Source organism: Lonchura striata, chromosome 5 (genome assembly GCF_050655825.1).
Source record: "Lonchura striata isolate lonStrDom1 chromosome 5, ASM5065582v1, whole genome shotgun sequence".
Lineage (NCBI taxonomy): Eukaryota > Metazoa > Chordata > Aves > Passeriformes > Estrildidae > Lonchura > Lonchura striata.
Genome location: NC_140707.1, coordinates 10,763,094 through 10,782,211, shown reverse-complemented (window position 1 = coordinate 10,782,211; position 19,118 = coordinate 10,763,094). Strand labels below are relative to the sequence as shown.

At 41.8% G+C, this 19,118-nt stretch overlaps 1 protein-coding gene across 8 annotated transcripts in view; it reads right to left on the bottom strand.

Moving 5' to 3' along the window:
* The window catches only part of HIPK3 (homeodomain interacting protein kinase 3), a 69,608-nt gene extending 60,798 nt beyond the window's left edge, over nucleotides 1–8,810 (bottom strand). For 3 of the 8 annotated variants that reach the window (XM_021527592.4, XM_085579633.1, XM_021527593.4), the window contains exon 1: nucleotides 7,457–7,724. The gene's annotated coding sequence lies outside the window, so the exon portion shown is untranslated. Of the gene's footprint in view, nucleotides 1–6,856; nucleotides 7,023–7,456; nucleotides 7,726–8,557 lie in introns of those variants that run through there. The other 5 variants (XM_085579629.1, XM_085579628.1, XM_085579630.1 and 2 more) reach the window with 5 other exon arrangements.
* Nucleotides 8,811–19,118: the final 10,308 nt, after the last annotated feature.

Genomic DNA, 19,118 nt, shown 5'->3' with positions numbered 1-19,118 from the left:
GTAAGCAATATTTGAGTTCAAACTTTGCCCAAATACATAGAAAAATCAGGCCCTCTTCCAAGAAGACCAACCAGAATGTCATTATCAAGTGGTTAATGAGTTGTCAAGACAGCACACCTATTCAACTTCCTCTGCAACAAAAATGTCAGAGTAAATAGGAACGTTAGCCTTTATTTGTTTTAAAACTGACTTAACTGTAAAATAATTAAGGCATCTAATCCCTTACACTTATCTTGATTGATCTTTTTCTGCTGCAGTTTTCAGGCCAGTTGCCCCAGCTACATCCAGTAACAACTTTCAAACATATACAGACTGAGGTAACACACACAGAGTAAGCACATGTTTGGAAGGCATTTTTACACATACACAGAAAAAAACCTCTGTGAAGCCCCAGTATTTTTTCCATCATAAAAATCCATTATTTAAAAGTGGTTTGAATATTCTGCTATTACATAACAGGTTTTTCTTTCCTTGGAAGCAACACCATCATGAAAATAGCATTGGTTGCTTGCTGAAAACAGCTGTATAATTGGGCATGGCATTTACTGTACAACAGTAAAGAAAAAATAGAGGGAAAAGGTTTTTACCACTTCTTTCAGCTTTCCAAGGATGTAGAGAAGCAGTATTTCCTGCAGGTAAGTATCAGTCCATTAGAAATCCATTCTCTCTCACAGAAGGATCAGCCTTCTGTCTCCTACCAAATCAATAACTGTAATAACCCGTATTATAATGCTTCCCAAAGCCACTAGGGCAAGAAATGTCCCCCCCCCTCCCCTATGCAAAGAAACTTTTCAATTTAACTACACAGAAAGCATGTGAAAAGAAAGATTATATGCAGCATATAACCCACTACCTGGGGGCTATAATAATACTGATTAATGTGCATACATTTTGTCTCTATTGTATTTCCTTCATGTTTAATAATCTTTCCACTTGTAGCATAAATAAACTTGTAACAGCCAATCTTGTTTTAATCTTCAGAAAAATGTTTAGACACCGCTGTGACATAGTTTTAAAAACACATCTAGTCTCAAACATTATTTGCCACAAAGAGCTTCCAAAGCATTTCTTGGGAAAATTCCCCACCATGTCCTCTTGCTGGGCTAAGAGCTGACACAGTCCAAAGGAAGAAGCCAGCCCACAACATCATTACAAAAGCCATAAAGAAAAGTTATTAAAATCAATCTTTAGCATCTCAAGAAAGCAATCCACTCCTATTAGGGTGAATACAAACTATTTCTGTGAATCACAAAATAAGTTGGCATTAAAAGGAAAAAGGAGACAAAGAGCTTTTTTCTCCTCTTAGGAATAAATCTGGTTCCTTCTGAAGGGCTTCACAACATCTCAAATTCCCACACTTAACAGATTCAAATGCTGAAAAACAAAGTTTATCTGAGTACCTCTTCTACCCACATACAATCCCTAGAAATCTTCAAAAAGAAGCTGTGGAAAAAACTTCTCAACTGGAACAAACAGACTGTAGACAAGCAACCAAGTCCAATAGTTCAAACAAAACCAAAAAAAAAACAAAAAACAAAAAACAAAAAAAAAAAAAAAAAAAAAAAAAAAGGGAGAATTGAAAGGAAAGGGGTAAGAAGTAGCAGATGACCAAAGTTTCTAGGAAAAACTCAATGAAGTTGTTGACAAAATAATGATGCACATGAACAGCTTCATTCAAAAAGGCAGAAAGGCATCTTACAAGAAACTACTAAAAATCTTCCTGGAAATTGTTTAGTTCCATCAATTGTGCCAACACAGAAAAAAACTGCACCATAGGAAAGGGGAGAAAAAAATCAATATATTTTACTTAAACTAGTGGAATTTGGTAAAAGTTAAAATAGCATTTTTTTTAAATGCATACAAAGGACCAAAACAAAGCTGCAGACATGTTGAGACTGTGGAAACACAAGAGATGAAATGTTTAGTCTATCTACATATGAAAAAGTAAACTACTTTTGCAAAAGTAAATTAATAAAGCTTTAGAAAAAAATGGGTATATAAATACTTTTTATGGATACCCGATACTAGTGGTTACCCATATCAGTAAGAAAAACTTCTTTTCCTCCCTTACAAACTTTCTAATGATTATTGGTAATGAAGTAATTTTCCCTCTGCATTTTTGCCTTTATAGGCGAGTTTCTTCATGCAGCCCCTGAGCTTGCACTAGGTCCCATCCAGCGCAGGCAGGCACTTGTTTCAGTCCATTCCAGCAGGAACAGGGAGAGGTTCAGGTGGCAGCTGACACCCAGAGACCCAGGGAGCAGGCCTGCAGGGACCTGGTCACGCTATAAAAGCAGCAACCATCTCAGCAATGAGAACACCCCAGCCCCACACAAAGCACAGCTGCACCAGCTGTGCTTATTGCAATCCCAGCTGAAGTTGCTCTCCTGGCACTTTTTCCTGCCCAGGCACCAGTTTTGCCATCTCACTTCAGCCACTGCAAGATGAGGTCAGCACAAGGCAAGGAGACCAACTTCCATCTCACAGTTCAAGTAAAACAAAAGAAAACTCCTAAAATAACCCAAAGCAGGTTTTCTCAGGTACTGGTGGCTGCTTGCCCCAAGGCAAGCTGCTAGACAAGCCAAACTCTGTGATAAAAATCTTGCCTCACCCAGTAAATTAAGTTCCTTGGAAGTTTGGTGTCCTGGTGACACAAAGAGCAGCTGCAGGACAGTGGAGCGAGACGACCCAGAGCAGCTCAGCCTCCAGAACAGAACAGAGCACAAGACACTCAGACCAGTGGATTATGAAACCCAACAGGCCTGGAGAAGTGGCCATGGGCATCTCCAGTCATCTCCAAAAGCTCCTCTTTTCAGGGTGTTTATGAGACTCAGTATCAGGACCTGGGTTTTCTTGCCCATAAGTTTTCCAGCACATTCTAAATGGGTGGTTACCACAGCACCATATGTATCCAGCAAGCGATGCTCATACAAATAAAAACAAATATCCATTTGGCAATAACCGATTTTTTACATTAGAAATGTTATTTGTACTTCATTTGTAATGTGCTTTAAAAAGCACTAAAAAGATTTCTGGAACTGTTACATTATTTCAGCAAGAATGGAAAGCATAAGTTTAAGATTACTGATTTTAAAGATTGCTTTTTTGATGGAAGTGCCCCTCCTAACATGCAAAAAAAGTTCTCTGTATGTAAGAAGCCAATTACTTTTTTAATATTGGGAGTTGTTGTAGCTTTGATCGTCCTAAAAGATAGGAAAATATTTCTTATGTCTATTTTGTCTTTGGATGTTTGACTGCATCTTCTTTCATTGCTCTGTTTTGGAACTTGAACTTAGCATTCTCCTGTTACACCCAAATACTGTAGAGCTTAAAAGAGCTGAATAAAAGGAGGGAAAAAAGAACTATATTCCTTACTTACAAAAATTGATAATTTCCTAACCTTCTTCTAAAAGCATAACATACTGCACAAAAAGTTTACATAATGCTGGAACTAATAAATACGTAATGTTAAAATTGGGAAAGGAATTTTGGAATTACACTGACTCCAAGTCTCAGCATAAGGGAAAAAACCAGAACTAAACTACTTGAGTCTACTTGTTTAAAAAACAGTTCAGTTATTTGGCTCTTCTTCCTTTTCCAAGCCCAATTGCTACACCAGAGATTAACTCCCTTTTGTCAGAAAGTTACCCACTATTAAAAAAGGAGTGTTAAAATGCTCTATGGAAAAAAAAGTGACATACCATGGAAAAAATACTACAAAACTTTACAAAGATTATCCCCAAACTGCACCTAAAACCAAGACTCAAAACAACTCCTGCCATCTTTTTCAACATTCACTATATTGAAATTAAACAACTGAAGAACTGGGGGGAAGAACCTAGCCTGAAGGAAATACTACATTATCAAATAAAGTCACCAACTAAAATCCATTTTCACAATTACATGCTGTTCCCCTGCTCACCTGTCACTCAAAGCTCAGTGACTCTGAAGAAAAGCAAAGTCACAATTTCTCTAAAATTCTGTGAAAGAGGTAGAGGCTCTTAACTAAAACAGTCTCTAAAGGGGGGCGGGGGAAGCCAAGACCAGGTAACAGGATTTTCCAGGCTTTATCCTTCATTATAGGTTATTTCAGGTTAAGCAGAGCGTGCTCACTGCCTACAGAAGTCAGAAAAGGTAACCCATTACTAACCCATATCACAGCATCAGTTATTTTAGGCTGCTTTAAATAGAGTTACGTGGTCACTTCAGGTGCACTGCACACACAGCAGTGTCTGGAACATGCTCAGTGCTCATCCTCGCTCCTCTCCCCATGTTTGGGGTTGTGCTCAGCTCAGCCACAGTTCTGAAATACAGTTTCAGACACCTGAAGTCCTATCCTATACCTACCCAAAATAACGAGCTTTTCTTTCAAGATCTGCTAAAGGTAATTCATTATTTTCTACTCCACCTCTGATTGTCAGTGAAGGGATCTCAAGAAATAGAATATTTCAGTGACTTAGGAACTTGGGAAACACAAAATGGTACAAACAAGCTTTTCTGAAGTCTGAAAGGTGGATACTATTCCACAAAATTCAACAGCAAACTCCTGTGACAGAGGAATGTTGGTAGCACCACTGTGACAATTTCACATTTCTTCTTCCCTCAAATCAAGGATCACCAGGTGTTTATCAGGCCTGCTCTACCCAACTTGTACTTCTGTCAGTCACAGCAGTTTAATTCACCTGTAATGCTTCTACATATCACATGAAATCATTTTATATATTCAGAAAAGTCGAGGCTGATCTAACAAAACAATGTAAGAAGGCCTCTCTGTCCTCTGCTTTACTCCCCAAAATTCTGGGCAGAAAGAAACACTGCCTGCAGAAACTGTTCTGTAGGTGCACTGCACTCATGTGCCACGACACCCCACGCTGCAACAGCGAAATTTAGCTGCACTAAAAGCAGTTTCTCCTTCTGCATTTAACATTCCTCCAAAATACATATTCAACCTCAAATGACAGTGCTGCTCCTGTTACCAACGCTGCTTTTCTCCCCCCTCACATACAAGAAAGCCAACTACAAAATTCCCGTTTCAAAACGTGCCGCTTTGTCAAAAGGGCCTTTGTTGCCACGATCAGCACACTGGCAAAAGGGAAAATACAGGAAAGAGATCCTATAGAGGTAAAAAGAAAACTACTCCAAAAACAGGAAGTGTACAATGCTTTCAAAGAGGGGTCTCTACACCTCAACACGTGAGCTTGGAAAAACACAGCCTGACATTCCTACACCTTTGGATTGGGGCTTTCACAAGAATTTAGTGGAGTTAATTCTGTTCCACCCAGGGGCTGGTGAGCTAACCAACCCTCTGCCCCTGAAAGTGCTGCTCAGCCTCCCTATCCTCTTTAACAGATGCCATCAATCCCGCAGATGCTTTTGGAAAAATCACCTCCAAAACAGCGTTTGTTTTGAAGCAACTGCTGCAAACTGGAGGGCACAAGGAGAAAAGCAGCACATGCAAATTCCAGCATTTCTATCAGTTAGTTCTGAAAGATGAGTTGCAAGCTCAGTCTTCCTCCCCACACCCTGTCTTTGTCTCTGCTATCTCGTTATGCAGGAGCCGGTCTCATTTCCCTGTTTCCATAGGTAGTTGTTTGAAAGAGAGGAGGGAGGAAACGCGCAAACAAAAAAAAACCCTGAAACAAAGAAAAATCACAAGTGCCGCAGAGACCCCAGGGCACGGGCAGCTCCCCGAGCAATTTTTCAATGAAACTTTATTCCAGCTCATGGCATCCGTCCAATTCCAAACCGCCCCCAAGCCCGGAGAGCCACGCACCACCAGCGCACCGGGAATTGGAACACACAGCCAAATTTATCCATGAAAAAAATTAATGCACAAGCACGAGCGGTGCCACACCCTGAGAGAGCAACTCCAAGAGAAGCCCCCAGGAATAAGTGGAGGGAGCGAGAAGTCCAAGGGCTCTCCACATGCGCTACCATAAAAGGTCCGCGGCAGCGCAGATAAAGCCGTCCCCGCCGCTCCGCCGGATCAGTTTTCCCCGCTAAGTCCGCGTTAACACTTTGCTCTATTTATTTGCCATCTCACCACGCCGCTTCGTAATACAGTATTGACCTATTTTCCAGGTGCTTAATTAATCTCTCTGCTGGCTGCCACGCTTGTTAGAGAGCTGCTGGGCGTATTTTAAACTTAGTTTATAGAAAGCTCTAGCAAATTAGGTCTGTTACGGAATTATTATGTCAGAAAGTAGGACCTCGCAGTCCATCCCAGCTTTCCTACTTAATACATCAATCAGAACTTTTTGCAAACGATGGCATAGGAGGTAATGCTGGGCAGAAAATAAATAACCACAGAAACATGCATTGATATCAACAACTACAGCTCTACCTAATGTAATCATCTCTCATAGTAACATACTTTCCCACAATTTAAAGACACTAAAATAACTGAAACAAACGAGAAGATACACAAGTAAGAAGACGAGAAATACACAAGCAGGAAGATGCAAAAACATCAGGGCGCCACTTAATTTCTGGGAACTATAGCCCTGGAGTCCCAAAAACTATGTTAACAAAGAAGGAAACAATCGCAGTTTCTGACATTTTAAGTCAGATGCAACAGTTAGTAACAAAAGAATAGCCTCAAAAGAAAGCTCTTCATTATATACGTGTAAGCACATAGCACTGACGATTGAGGGCTTGATCTAAATAAAAATAATTTTTACAAACTCATCACTATTTCCTACAGCGTTAAACACACGTAAAGGCACCTGCCAGCTTTACAATTGATACCACGACTAATCCAGAACAAACCCCGCACAATCCCTGCCGCAACCATTACGGCAAAGCCTCCGGCAAACCAACCCCTCTGTTTTCACAGAGCTCGCTCTTGGGAACTGACCAAATTTTAAAGCGTCCACTTCCTTCCCAGTTGCTGTTAGTGATACCGGCCCTGGGCACCATTTGCCGCCCGGGCTTCCCCCCAGCGCGGCTCTCGGCTCGGGGGTCAGGGGCGAGGGTCGCGTCCCGCCGGGACTGCAGGAGCGCCCGCGGCGGCGGCCGAGCAGGACGCGGAGCGGGAGGAGCCGCGGCCGCGCCCGGGCGCCGCCCCGGGCCCCCCGGCGCGCCCTACAAGGCGCAGGAGGAGGCGGCGCGCCCGGAGGGGAGCGGGGCAGCGCCAGCGCTGCCGCCGGCCGCGGGCGAGGGGCGGCCACACCTCCCCGCCGGGCGGCGGCGGCCTCGCCCGGCAGCCGGGCGGCTCGGGGCGGGCGCCCCGCCGGGGAACGGGAAACTTCGGGGACGCGGCGGGGCAGGGGGAAGGGGAAGCGGCGCTGCCCGCTCCCCGCCGCCGCGCTCGGCCAGGCCGGCGGCGCTGCCCGGGCAGGGGGCTCGGCTGTGCCGCGGAGCCCGGCGCGGGCGGGGCGGAACGCCGCCGGCGGAGGCACAGGCGGCGCCGCGCTCCGCCCGCCGGGGCCGGCCCCGCTCGCCGCCCGCCGCTCACCTTCACGGGTCGGGCCGCGCTGGCGTCCGCGCTGGAGCTGCCGCCGCCGCCCTGGGCATGTCCGGGAGCGCTCCGGGAAGCGCCGCTCCGGCCGGGCTCAGCCGCTCAGCCCCGCCGCTGCTGCCGCCGCCGCCTCGGCCGCTGCCATCTTGTCCTGGCGGCTGCGAGGGAAGAGCCCCAGCTCAGCCCGCTCGACAGACCGGGCCTCCGCCTCATCTTCCCGGGGAGGGACCCAACCCGCCCCCGGCCGCCGCCTCCTCCGCCTCCGCCTCCTCCCGCCTCCGCCCTGCCCGCGGCGGCCTAGCGGCGTCCGCCACCGCCCATCGCCCCGAGCGGCGGGCCGCGGCCCCGCCGAGCGCTGCGGAGGGGGCGCCGGCCGAGCCCCGCTCCGGCGCGCCCCGGCCCCCGCCCAGCCCGCGGGGCGCAGCCTGCGGGGCGCTCCCGCCGCCCGCCCGCTCCGCCCGGCCCGGCGGCAGCGCCCCCGCCCGGCCCCGCCGCGCAGCGCAGCCGCCGCCGCCCCGCGCCCGCCCGCGGCGCTCGGAGCGCGCTCCGCGCCCGCCCCGCTCCGCGCTCCCTCTCCTCTGCTCCTCTCCCCCTGCGCTCCTCTCCCCCTGCCTCCCATCCCCTGCGCTCCTTTCCCCTGCTCAACGCCAGCTGACCGTCCCCCCGGGAAGTCCTGGAGATGCTCCTACCGCGAACTCTCTGCCCGCCCCGGTCTGTCACTACCTAGGGAAAGCAAACTCGTGCTTTGTCGGGGATCTCCGAGGAGCACCTGTAAAACCCCCAATAATCAATCCTCCGGTGCTGGCCGTCCCAGTCAGCACAGCCCAAGCGATGAGCTCTCCCTCCCACCTCTTAGCTGCCAGCTCCCGTAACACTCATTCCCAGACACAGAAACACTCATTCCCAGACACAGAGCGTGCATAACCATGAGCAAACCGGTGCCAGGACAAAGGCCTGACTCTCTCAGGACCTGGAGCTTAGAAGATGACAAGGTGAGAATGAACATGTGATCTCCCAATTCATTTAAATGAGTGTTGTGGCCTTGTAAGACAAAGAGACTTCCCCAGCCAGCCCTGAAAACAACTGTGAAGCACCAACCTTCCAGATCTGGTCTGGCATCCTTCCCTGGCGAGCAGTCCTTGCCACGCTAGCCCGAGCCCATCAGACACACCAGCAGCTATAAGAGGTAACAGGACAGAGCAAATGTATTGACCAGTTTTCATCCTGCATTACAGTCCAGCATTTTGCCTTGCTCAACTCTTCACAAAACAACAGGATACACCCCCAGTAACAACATGTCCCTAATATTGCACATCACTTAAATATTAGTGGTTTGTAGGACTGGTCAGCTTCTGCAAACAGCATTCTTGACCCGAAATAGTGTTCAGCTGATGTGGGGTGAAAAAGGAATTGCTGTTGGCCTATAAAGTATTTAGCCCCAAGATAAATCCTTGGCTACAGCTACAACTGGACATCACATGCTTCTCCACCTCTTGCCAAAAATAACAAAGAATTTCTTTATTTACTTGCACAACTACACATACTCTGCTATTTTTTTCTCACTACTTGTTCCAGTATTTTCAACACGTGTCTGCTTGATTTTAACCTTTATTTAGGACTAATCCTTGTAATAAAGATTGTTAGGATGTGAAGTCAGAATTTGAATTAATTAATTGGAGAAGCCAGGCATTGTAGGGAAGTGCTGAAACCTAACATTGGATTTACTACCACAACACCACCAATTTTCTTGTAAGTAATGAGCCATATAATTTAGGGCTGGGGAAGAAATAGGTGGGTGTCAATGGTAGTAAATTATAGCACTCAAGAGCTGCTCATAGCATCTATTGCTTACTAATTTTATAAATATTAATCAAGCTCCTAAAAAATAACATCCTACAGAGTTATTTCTACACTTTTTATTACCATATAAATAGACAGTAAATGTTGATAAACATTCTTGTTGATTACTTAACCATACAAAGTCTAAAATGGCTTTTTAAAAAGCACATTAAATATAAAATATTTAATTAATTAATAAATATCAGCCCGGTCTGCTGATTCAATCCATACTTCATCTGCAAACTTAAATTGGTGTATATCACCCCAAATTGTGATCCACTGATGAGTCTCAACATAATTTTTCCAGTTGCTTTTTAGAATCTGTTTCTAGCAAATTTCTCATGTTTCACCCTGCACCTTCTTACAGTTTGATAACCAAAACAATCCAAATACCGTTGTAAATTTGAATTATACTAATACTCTGCTAACAGACAAAATGATGAATCCAGTGCTCCACAGATACATATGCACAATATTCACCAACTTTCAGAAATAGATTTTAATTTGGATTTAGAAAAGAAGGGGGTGACTTTGGGCTCATTAACCTCTCTTATCATACTGTTCTCTCACTGGAGTTTTGGGCTGGTCACGCTTGCTAAATGACAGCACTTCCTGAAACATCCTGGCACTGTCAGTTCTGTCCTCATGTTCCAGTTTTTGCTAATTAGATCAAGCTACACTTCCACTCACCTTGCAACAGGAGTATCACCAGCGTGTAATCAAACTCTCAAATCTCTTTGAAACTCCTTCGGTTGCTTTTGTGGAGCACAGCACCCCTCTGCAGGTCCATTGTTTGTCCTTGTTTCCTTACAAGCTCCCTCAAGCAGCTCCCTTCTTTGGGAGCTGTTTCAATTAAAGGTTTCCTCATCCACTGCACGTTTCCTCATCCTTGGGATTGGGGGCTGGCCAGAGCCACTGTGAGCTGGAGTGATGAACCTCCTCTGTCAGTGACTCCTAGGGATTACTTTGGCCACAAAATAGTCTTGAAGTGCCCACAAAGCGCAGTAACACAACATTAGATGTATCAGCAAGCTTCAAACACTCAAATGAGCCTTTTTTATCACAGGTTAAATGTGACTGTGTCTGAGAAGCCCTCACATAACTTTTTTTTTGTCACCTTGGAAACAGCAAACACTTCCCTGTCCTAATTTTCTCTTGGTGGGTCCGTTTGTGCTGGTAAGCATGTGGAAACTCCTGTTACACCTGTAAGTGCTGTGGGCTCCCGATACCTTTTGGAGGGGAGGGTTTTGTTTCAAAGTTCTTAAGTAACTCAGTGGAAGGAGGCCCCGTGTCATTTAGATTCATTTATGAAGTTCAGCACTGAAACACACCCACCCCGTGGGCTCCTGTTCCTCCTCGTCTCCAAGCCTTTGCAGAGGATAAGCACTAGTTAGGTGTGAATGCTCTGAGTGGAAAATAAAACCCAGAAGTTAGAAGAAGAAGATAGTTCCAACAGATGTAATCTATTATACAGCAGAAAGAAATAATCTGAGGACAAACACAGGCTAGAAGCTTTTGGCAGAACACCTACTAATGACACTTTGTGCTGTTTTTGTTACCAAAATCCCAAGTGTAGATGCAGACTGAAAATGCTTTGGCTAGAACAATTTGTTTCACTCCTCAAACTGCTATAACCTATATCATCAGAACACTTTTTACAGCCAGTGTGAGTTGTTCATATCAACTTAGTAGTTGCCCGTATCAGCTAGACTCTTAATTTTGGAACAAGCTTGAGACCTGAATGAGACTCTGCCATCAGAGGTAAGGACAGGAGAAGGCAAGACCACAGGGCTGTAATTCCATCCAGAAGGCTCAGAATTACACCAATAACATAGATGCAATTGCATGGAACAGCGAGGCACAGTCCCAGTGCAAAGGGACAGAACTGGCCTCTCACAATTCTCCTGAGCAGTGAAATTTTCCCAGTGATGCCTCTCCACTGCTGGCACTGAGCATCCTGTTCAGCAGATTCAGCTCACCCGGCAGAAAAGGCTCTCTTTGGCTCAGGAAAACACTCAGGGACTGTCAGAGCTGACACAAAGAGGAAGGCAGAGTTTTTCCTTGGCACCTGGATGGGAGAGCTGAGTTTCCTCGGCAGAAATTATGAAATCCAAACAACCCACAAGCTGCTTGGCAATGTGTTGTTGTGACCCCTGCAGGTGTCCGGCCCTTCATGGGTGGAACAAGCAAAGATTCCACTTAAATTTTCCTTTTTCTAAAACTTGCAGGCCACCGTCTTTAGTCTTTCCTATAGTATTTAGTAATTCATTAAGCAGGGAATTAATTCAGGGATTCAAATTATAGGATTTGAAATGACAGTATTTACTGGTTTTCACATTGGCTGAAATATTTTATGCTTACGTATTTATCCTTCCCAATCAGATATGACTGGACAAAATTAAGTATTGTTTTTTCCTCACAATTTCTTGTCTAAAGCAGTTTTTAACTGGTGCTACTGTCAACTAAGTATGACTTGCATTATGAGAAACAAGCATTCAATATTCTGCATTTGGATCAAAATGTTTCAAGATCCAAATTCCTGTGGAAACTTGTAAAGGGGTCAGAGTTAAACTGATAAAATGTGCTCTTTTAAAATATAAAAATTTAAATGTACACTTCCCACTGATAACTATCATATTCAGATAATCATAGTTCAAAGTTCCCCATTTCCCCTCCCCATAGACATGTTTGCTAGATACATCCAAAATCCAACTTTGCTGGGTGTAAATGGAAAATTACTTCCAAATTTAAAGCAAACATGCACTTTGTTCCTTTTGCAACAACTAGAAGGTCAGTTGAGAAGCACTGTGTTTTCTCAACTAAAAACACACGGATTTCTCTATGCATTTTCCACTGAGACATTTGCAAAAATAAGCACAAATTTCACCTTCCACTTCATTTTTTTGCAGATTTAATGCAGGACTAGGAAGAAAAAAAATAGATGGGGTGGAGGTTGGTGAAAGTCTTTGTTTATTGTTTGTTGTTTAACTTACAAATTCAACGTTCTGGCTCCTCTGGAAAGATTTAAAAGCTGCTAGGGACAGAAAATGCTTTCTGTGGGCTCATGGTGGTTTCTGGGGCTTTGTGCCTGCTTGTGCCAATGTTCATTTCAGAAATTCACATTGCACAGGTCCCTGTGCATCCCCCAAGGGATGCATGAGGAGCCATCCATCCACTGGGGCTCTTCCAAAGAAGAAAATCAGATTAAAGCATTCTTCAGATTGCCTGTCTTTCTACTTGTTCCTTCCTCAGCCTTTAAAACTCAGTTCCAAGAAACCTCCTGCACCATCCTGACATTGCTATTTCAAATTCTGCCAGGTAATGGTAGAATTTGCTCTTAGGAAATAAATTTTCCTGGTATCTAAAGGTGACTAAAATGGTAATTCTTAGAAAATGTAGAAGGCAGGGTGGCTAAAATGGTAATTTTTAGAAAATGCGAGAAGGAATCTAAAATCTTTTTGGTTATCATGTGGATAAAAGGCGGCTAACTTGAGATGAAATGCACTCCTCATCCAAACTAAAACACTAATCCCCTAATTTTTCACATCACAAAAAGGCAGAATAACTGCACTGTAGAATCATTAAGATTGGAAAAGACTTCCAAGATTATCAAGCCAAACTTTAATAGAAGAGTGATATTTATGTACAAGGCAAAAGGAAAAAAATGTAAGTAGAAAAATACAATTAATTTCTCTTAAAATTACATAAATACCTACTAGTTCAATTTAGGTTTTACAGAACTTTTCTCTCTCTCTCTCTTTTTTTTTTTTTCCTTGTTTCTTTTCAATCTTCTTGTCCTTTTCAGTGCCATAGTTGTTGAAAGAACTAACTGGGACAACTATAATTTAAAAATACGGCACCCTGCTAATTGTCACAGATGATTTTGTTCAGGGACACTGTGAGATATTTATTTCTCTGCTTGTGTTCCTATTACATCAGTAGGTGTAGATTTGACAGATGCTTCATTGCTGTGTTTTAAACTGTGCAAAGATCTTGTTCATATTAACATATTTTCTTTAACAAAGAGTTAAAGAAATGCAATATTTTGTGGGGTGGTTGAAATATCTTTACTGGATCATGTAAATGCTAAGGTATCATGCTAAGGTATCATAATATTTTTCAGACTGTATTTTCATTTTCAGTCCGATTTTCCTTTCTGCTAGAGCCATGGAAGTAGATCATTCCTCATTCATGTTCCTTAGGAGATCCACAAGGAAAGGGTCTGTCTTCAGGAAATGTGTCACAATAATGTACATTTCTAGTCTGACACTGTCAATTTTCTTGCATTTTCTTTACTATTTTCATGTAGCCATTCACCTTTGTGGTGTCTGGGTGTCTTTCACATAAGTGTATTTAATAATTACCTTTTTATGCTCACTCTCTCTAGCAGGAAAAGAATTGAAAGTGATTGTTAGGGTTAACGAATGTTAAATGTGTACAAAAATACAGTATGTTTCTATTTTTGAGTTGTTTGGCAAGGACAAATATATTTTGCAATATCTGACTATTACAACATAAAATAGAGAGAATCTGATATAAACCGAGAATGATAATATTCAGGGCAATCAGCAAAAAGTGATATAATCCAATCCAAATTTAATGATAGCCAAACATTGGAAAAATGTTTACATAAAAGTTGAAAAAACACTGAAACCCTTTTTCTATGGAGGAGAAAAATTACCTTTTAAAATAAAAAGCATATTTAAAATTTAAATTCCAATGACATTGGGCTAATTTTAAAAATCTTTGGTAGCAAATATTGCCATTTTATTTTGAAATAAGCATCAATAAGCACCTGACATTTAAGAATATCCATAGGGTACCATCCACTAATGCTACAATAATTTCATTTTTACAGGTAAATAATGACTTCTGACTGATCCATTGCAAGATCAAGGGCTGCAGACAGATGAAGAGCACAACAAATGTTCCAGCTGACCTCACTTTCCAAAACACATCATTCCTTCAAATAAATGTCACTAAACACCAACAGGCAGTCGAATTACAGAATTAAAACATAATCCTGCATTACTCCAGTGAGTTGGTGCTTATTAGCAGCAATGCCTACTGACTGCAGGGAAAACACTGGCAGAAAATAAAGGTTTCTGGGGCTGTGCTTTTGCAGCGTATTCCAAAGTAAATAGTCTGATCAGCTGGCTGCTGGTCCAGGCTGATGTTTTCCCGTGGCAAAGAGAAGTTTTATCTTCCTGCAGGATGTGTTGCCTCCTGCACGAGTGGAGCCTGCTGTACCTCTGGCAGGCACTGCACCACAGCCAAGCCTGGTTCGGAATGAAATGGAAGATGACCTCGTTACCTGCATCTCTCCAACCTCACTGTGAAAGCACTTGAGGTCTGAGCCAAGGCTTTGCTATCAGCAGCTAAAAACAAAACCCAAAGTGCACAAAAAGCCCCTTTTGTGGCGCTGGTGTAAGGCCCTGTCACTAATCTGTCAGCGGCACAAATCCCTCCTGAGAAGCAGTTTTACCCGAGCCCATGTGCACGTGGCTTGAAAATGTTCACCTGCACCCTTCCTTTAACAGTTTAATACATCAGCAACTTCTCCATGGGTTCTCCTACCTTTTAAAAGCAGATATCCTTCTTTTTCCCCTCCCCCATGAGACACCCTTAATGAAAAAACAGTTAAGAATATCTTCTAAAGGTTTAAATTACCAGATTAGAGACTCTCCTCCTAGAATCAACAGAAAAGTCACATTAATTACATGAGTTATGAAGGCAGATCAAACCATTATAAAGAAAAAAGAAAAGAACAACAGAAAAAGCACATTCATTACCTAAGTTATGAAAGCAGATCAAACCATTATAAAGAAAAAAAAACATTTTCTTCTTTAGTAAAGAACATATTTTCCTATAAATGTGTTTATTCAGAGGTGCAAACATTCTTATAGAATTCTTACAAAAGTTACAAAACTCGTGCTTATTATTTTATTTTTTCGTTCCAAACCAGTAACAGCCCAAATCCGTTCCAAAGGAAAAGATGATGCTCGGCAGTCGTTTAATGAATTGTTCTGACCCAGTGAAATACACCGTGTCCCCTCCTGGTAATGAGACACTCGGCAGAAAGTGTCACATGGCAGAAACAATGGCAGCAGGCTGTCACCAGGGCCACAAAGCCCCATCACCTCTGAGCAGTCTCTCCCCAGACAATGCAGGGGAAGATCAGGTAACACTTCTGAGCTAACTGCATGAGCACTTGGTACTGGAGGTGGTGCTTTAACTGGTAGCATTTTCAGTTTATGTGCATTTTTATAGTAAGTATATATATATATATATATATATATATATATATATATATATATATATATGTACATGTGTATATGTATATAGGTATTTTATATTTTATATAGTTTTACATTTTATATATATTTCTATTTTCTATTTCTTTACTATTTAATTTTTATATTTATAAATATTTTTATTCACTTTTTAACCACCTCCTTGCTAGTTAGACGTAAAGCTCATGTTGTTTTCTGACTTACAGACCGTTTTGATTAAACAAATTTAATTTTAAAATGTTTTAGTGTCAATACACAAAAAATATCACATCTACTCATGTGACATTTTAATTCGATTTTGTGGGAAGGTAGACAGGAAATCAGCTGGGTTTTATGACTTTCTCATATTTTGATACAATTACCACTCTCTGCTACTGAAGCAGGGTATACAGCCTTATACATTTGTGATCTGATGTTGAAAAAAATGGGATAAATACTAAAATAAAATACATGATCATCAATTTAAAAATGGTCATAAACATCGTGTCATGCTCAACACCACAATGAGCAGCAATGAGATCCAACAGGTGAGAAAATGAAAGGACAGAAACTGCAGAGCACAAAATGCTGCCAATACCCCGAGAGGACCGAGCGTGGGGAGACTGAACTCGGTGTGTGAACCCGATGCAAAGATCCCCACGGCACACTCAGAGTTTGGCAGCCGCACTGCCAGGATTTTGCTGGATTTTCCCTTGGAGAGGAGCACAAGGAATGGGTGAATTGCCATCAGGACACAGAGGCACAAGGGAGGGCCCATGGCTCCAGTCTCAGATGCCACTTCAACTGAAGGTCTCAAGAAAACTGGAGATCCCTCTAGAACTAATTTCTTTTTGTCAATGCTACTTGTGACTTAAAAAACACAGTTTCCACAGTTCTTATATATGCACTGAACCTCCAGGTCATTTTCACTTTTATTTTTCTTTTTTAAATACAAACTGCAGATCTCAGAATAAGATAATGAAGTGGTACATGTTAGATAAACAGTACATTTGTCAGAGATTGAAGCACTTCCATCCATACCTCTTGTGCCATATCTTATAAAGGAAATTTGTACACCTATTCCTGACAAAAACAATTTAATATGTCCAAATTACTTTATCCTTTTCCTACCTCAATAGGAAGGGCTGAGCATCTGTTAAAAAGCATCTGTATAGACTTAATTATTTTTCTATATGCATGCAATAAAATAATTTTAAAACAAAAAATATAAATCTGAGAGTACACGCATTTTCATTAAAAATATGCTTTATTAATAAATTTTATTTATTATTTAATTACATACATGTGGGAGACTGTAATCAATAGTTCTTATTCTGGATAATCCTCAAAATGTGATAGAAGTGCGTCCTGTGAGGAAATATATCACCTGTCACTGAAAAATACTTCACAAAAATATTTCACAAAAATACCAAGAAGCAGTTGAAGGTAATGGCTAAATGGGCAAGTGTTAGGGCACAGGCTGAAACACCTCAAAATTAAGGAAAGAAAAAGCATTACTTAATCAAGGAGGATGGGCTTTTCAAGCAGCCTGTGTGCAGAGGAGAAGCTACATCATTTCTTTTACAACACTGATTGTGTTTTAAGGTGTTTATTTTTGAGCACTACTTTGTGTACATAGGTGCAGCAGTTTTATAACTCTTCTTATTTGCTTGTTTATGACTTATGCTTCAGCAGAGATTACAGAACAGGGAAAGGACGTGCATAGGAAGCAGCATCCCAGAATGTGGGAGTGGTGTCATTCCTTGGAGAAACCCAGGAGGAAATTACTGAATACTCAAGAAGAAAATTTGCACACTGAGTATTTTATTTATTTTCTTATGTATAAAATCAACGCTGGAATAATAGTAGAAGTTCCATTTTTATTGAAATATCTCCTGATGCTTCATGTGTTGTAACTACTCCATCAAAACCAATCAAAATCTCACAATGCTTATATTAAACCACTAATGAGCATTTAGGGAAAATGCCCAGAATATCAGTATTAATGTTAATAGATATAGAGACAGCAGTAGCAACAAAGTAGCCTAAATTATGGACCAGAATTTCATGGTCGGGAGTCCGTAATATAATAAATATAAAGCACAAAGATGGCTTCCAAATGAAATCTTCCAGAGCTTGCTATCCAAGTATCAGACAAGAGATGACAGATGGATTCAGAGAGAAAAAGAGGAGTGTGCAAGGGAAGAGGAGACAACCTTGGCCAGCACTCTAGGGAGAATCATATCAGTGCACCAGCTGCCCACCTGCCTCAGGAGTCCTTATTTCCTGAAGGAAGGAATTTTGCCAGTGCCAGTTTTTATTCATTATTGTAGGACTGCCAACACTTTTTTTCCTCCCGAAAGACAAAAACGTGTGTGTCGTGTAAAGCCCAAAAAATATAATGCAAGTCCCACTGAAATCTTCAAAAAGTACACCAGTAGCATGGGTGGGATGAAGATTTCTCTCAGCTATTTTCAATTTTTTCAAGTACTGTTTAGACATGTATTCATCTCCCCTCAAAAGTGAGCCTTTGGAGATGACAATTGAATGAGAAGAAGTATTAAAAAAACCCCAAACAAACCTGGATTGTTAGTGTGGTTCCACTCATCATTACATTCCATCATAAAGACATGGAAATCAGCTTTTTATAGCCCAGCATGATGACTGCTATTTGACTCCCGAACTTAAAAGCAGCATAAATATTTTTGGTTTAACACATGAAATGTAACAATCAGACATCAACTGTTCTTTGCCATTTAAATGCATTTCTTCAGGAGAAGCAAATTCATGTATTATAGCAAAAACTAATAACTATTTCACAGCAGGGTATGAGTAGATTCTCATTCATTTTTTTTAAATATTTGTATCTGTTACATGTGTGAAAGATTGCTTTAGCTGCTTTATATGAGGCTTTTAAGGCAGAATAACATTCCACTCTGCAGACAATACTGAAAAGCTCTAGTTTAATTCAATAATTAACTTCCCTGTGTTTCATTTCCAAGCACAAAACATTACCTTTAATTAAAAACACAATAGGAAATTGCCTAGTTATCTTGTTCTTTAACAATGTACTTCTTAGTGTAAGGCACTTAAAATTAATTTAATCACTGTCTCTAGCTTTTGCACTAAGTCATACCTAAAAATGAGCTGGTTAACTCATGTTCCTTAAATTAAACTTTATACCTAAGAAAAAAGTGCATCTCCTGGCTTTATTTCTGATCAGTGGGGGAGTATTTTGATAGCGACAACCTGGGCATTTATCCTTTCCTCCTTTCATTTCAAGTGAGTGTTATCTCTTATTTTCCACAGTAGCCTCCAAAAAGCCTTCTGCTCCAGCAGACTCAGTTCTGTTATTTCTAATAGCATTTGCATTTATGTTATTTACAGCAACTTTACATTGCCTTTTGTACCTTATTACACTCACTAAGTGTCTGTGGAATCAAACTTCCTCATTAAAACATCTTTGGCAAAGCCCTTTTCTGAATCATAATTTTCATTTAGTTTCTATTCAGAGTATAATTTTTAAAGCTTGATGTTTATTAGACAAA